This window comes from Suncus etruscus, chromosome 10 (assembly GCF_024139225.1).
Source record: "Suncus etruscus isolate mSunEtr1 chromosome 10, mSunEtr1.pri.cur, whole genome shotgun sequence".
Classification (NCBI taxonomy): Eukaryota; Metazoa; Chordata; class Mammalia; order Eulipotyphla; family Soricidae; genus Suncus; species Suncus etruscus.
Window position 1 is genome coordinate 103,051,009 of NC_064857.1, and position 3,843 is coordinate 103,054,851.

Sequence of the window (3,843 nt, forward strand, 5' to 3'; positions counted from 1 at the left end):
CAGAAATTTATCCTGGCTTGGGGGACCATATGGGACACCGGGGGATCAAACCACGGTTCATCCTGGGTCAGCGGCATGCAAGGCAAAGGCCCTACCACTGTGCCATCACTCCAGCCCCTAATCTTTATATTTTCTTTTAAAAAATGTTATTATTAAATCATCATGAGATGCAGAGTTAAAAATTGTTAGTTCAACTTTGATCATACAATGTTCCAGTATTCACCAGTATTTATTTCCCAATACCAGTTTCCCCAGTTCACCTCCCATTGTCTCACTCCCAAGCTGCTCCTATGGCAGATACTATTCTCTCTCTGTTTCTGTCTCTCTGTCTCTCTCTCTTTCTCTCTGTCTCTCTCTGTCTCTCTGTCTCTCTCTCTCTCTCTCTCTGTTTATGAATTTAGACCAGGGTTTGCAATATGTAACTGAAGTGGTGTTAAGAATATCTATTTCATTTCAATTTCAAATTCTTGTCCAGAGTGATCATTCCCAACTATTATTGTCATAGTGGTCCCTTCTATATCTTAACTGCACTTTCTACAGATGAGTGTTCATTCTATCTGTCCCTCTCCCTCTAACTCTTTACTCTTAGCATAATACTTTTCATGTCTACCCAGGTATAATCAAATTTCATGACTTCATTTTTTCTAACAGCTGCATAGTATTTCATTGTGTAGATGTGCCATAATTTCATTACCCTCTTAACTGATCTGTGCCACTTTAGTTGTTTCCAGATTCTAGCTATTGTGAAAAGTGCTGCAGGTGCAAGAGGGCTTCTTTGCATTGTGTTTTGTGTCCCTAGAGTATATTCCTAGGAGAGGTATTTCAGGGTCAAATGGAAACTCAATTATTAGTTTTTTGAGGAAAATTCATATTGTTTTTCAAAATGGTTGAACCAGCATACATTTCCACCACCAGTGAATGAGAATCCCTTTCTCACACATACATGCCAGCACTGGTTGTTCTTGTTCTTTGTGATTTGTGCCAGTCTCTATGGTATGAGATAATATCTCATTGTTGTTTTGATTTGCATCTCCCTGATTTTTAGTGATGTGAAGCATTTTCCCATGTGTCTTTTGGTCGTTTGTATATTGTTTTTGAGAAAATGTCTCTTTATCCTTTCTCCCCATTTTTTGATAGGGTTTATTCTTTTTCCCTGTTAAGCTCTACCAGTGCCTATGATTTCCTCTATGTGCCTTATGGTATTGGGTTTGATATCAAGGTCTTTTATCCATTTTTATTTCACCTTATTGTATGTATTAGAAAGAGTCTGAACTCTGTTTCTTGCACATAGCTGACCAGTTTTCCCAACTTGTTCAATCACTTCTTGAAAAGGCTTTTCTTGCTCTTTTGCTCCTTTATCAAAAATTAACTTATCACATAACTGGGGATCTGTATAAGCATATTCAATTCTATTCCACTGATTTGAGAGTCTGTCTTTATGTCATTTTAATCACTCCTACTTTGTAGTTTGATTTTGGAAAAGGGTAATACCCCCTTCATCTTATCCGCCCCAAAATTGTTTTCGCTATTTGGGAGCAGATGTTTATTGCTGTACATAAATTTTTGGAGTATTTAATCTATGTTTTTGAAAACTGTATTTGATCTATGTCTTTGAAAACTGTTGTAGGTGTCCTTATAGACACTGCTTTGATCTTTACTATGCTTTGTGGGGCATATTGCCATTTTAATTATGTTAATCCTCCCAATACACAGAGATTTCCTCTAGTCGACTTATTTTCTTTATTTCTTTTTTTCCTTTATTTAAACATCTTGATTGCATATATGATTGTGATTAGGTTTTGGTCATGTAAAGAACACCCCCATCACCAGTGCAACATTCCCACCACCCACCACCGATGTCGCAAATCTCCCTCCATCCCACCATACCCCCACCTGTACTCCAGACAAGCTTTCCAGATCTCTCATTCATTCACATGATTATGGTAGTTCACTGTGTAGTTATTTCTATAACTGCACTCACTACTCTTTGTGGTGAGCTTCATGAAGTGAGCTGGAAGTTCCAGCCCTCCTCTCATTGTCCCTGAGGATTGTTGTAAAAATGACTTTTATTATTTTTAAACCCATAGATGAGTGAGACTATTCTGAGTCTCTCTCTCTCTCTCCCTCTGACTTATTTCACTCAGCATGATAGATTCCATGTATAGGAAAATTTCATGACTTCATCTCTCCTGATGGCTGCATAATATTCCATTGTGTATATGTACCACAGTTTCTTTAGCCATTCGTCTGTTGAAGGACATCTTGGTTGTTTCCAGAGCCTGGCTATTGTGAATAGTGCTGCAATAAATATAGGTGTGAGGAAGGGGTTTTTGTATTGTATTCTTGTGTTCCTAGGGTATATCCCTAGGAGTGGAATAGCTGGGTCGAATGGGAGCTCAATTTCCAGTTTTTGGAGGAATCTCCATATAGCTTTCCATAGAGATTGGACTAGATGGCATTTTCACCAGCAGTGGATAAGAGTTCCTTTCTCTCCACATCCCCGCCAGCACTGTTTAATCTCATTCTTTGTGATGTGTGCCATTCTCTGTGGTGTGAGGTGGTATCTCATCGTTGTTTTGATTTGCATCTCCCTGATGATTAGTGATGAGGAGCATTTTTTCATGTGCCTTTTGGCCATTTGTATTTCTTTTTTATCTGTGTCTATTCATTTCTTCTCCCCATTTTTTGATGGGATTAGATGTTTTTTTCTTGTAAAATTCTGTCAGTGCCCTTTATATTTTGGATATTAGCCCCTTATCTGATGAGTGTTGGGTGAATAGTTTCTCCCACTCGGTGGGTGACTCTTGTATCCTGGGCACTATTTCTTTTGAGGTGCAGAAGCTTCTCAGTTTAATGTATTCCCATCAGTTGATCTCTTCTTTCACTTGTTTGGAAAGTGCAGTTTTCTCCTTGAAGATGCCTTTAGTCTCAATGTCATGCAGTGTTTTACCAACGTGTTATTCCATATACCTTATGGTATCAGGTATGATATCAAGGTCTTTAATCCATTTGTATTTTACCTTCGTACTTGATGTTAACTGGGGGGTCTATGTTCACTTTTTTGCAAGTGGCTAACCAGTTCTGCCAGCACCACTTGTTGAAGAGGTTTTCCCTGCTCCACTTAGGATTTCTTGCTCCTTTGTCAAAAATTAGGTAATTGTATGTTTGGGAGACAATGTCTGAGAACTCAAGCCTATTCCACTGATCTGAGGGTCTGTCTTCATTCCAATACCATGCTGTTTTGATAACTATTGCTTTGTAGTACAGTTTAAAGTTGAGGAAAGTAAAGCCTCCATTTTCCTTTTCCCTAGGAGTGCTTTAGCTATTCTAGGGTGTTTATTGTTCCAGATGAACTTTATAAGTGTTTGATCCACTTCTTTGAAGAATGTCATGGGTATTTTTAAGGGGATCGCATTAAATCTGTATAATGCTTTGGGGAGTATTGCCATTTTAATGATGTTAATCCTGCCAATCCATGAGCAGGGTATGTGTTTCCATTTCCATGTGTCTTCTCTTATTTCTTGGAGCAGGGCTTTATAGTTTTCTTTGTATAGGTCCTTCACGTCTTTGGTCAAGTTGACTCCAAGATATTTGAGTTTGTGTGGCACTATTGTGAATGGGATTGCCTTCTTGACTTCCTTTCTTCCTTATCATTATTGGTGTATAAAAAGGCCATTGATTTCTGTGTGTTAATATTGTAGCCTGCCACCTGGCTATATGAGTCTATTGTTTCTAGAAGCTTTTTGGTAGAGTCTTTAGGGTTTTTTAAGTAGAGTATCATGTCGTCTGCAAACAATGAGAGCTTGACTTCTTCCTTTCCTTGATATCTTTTTCTTGCCTGAT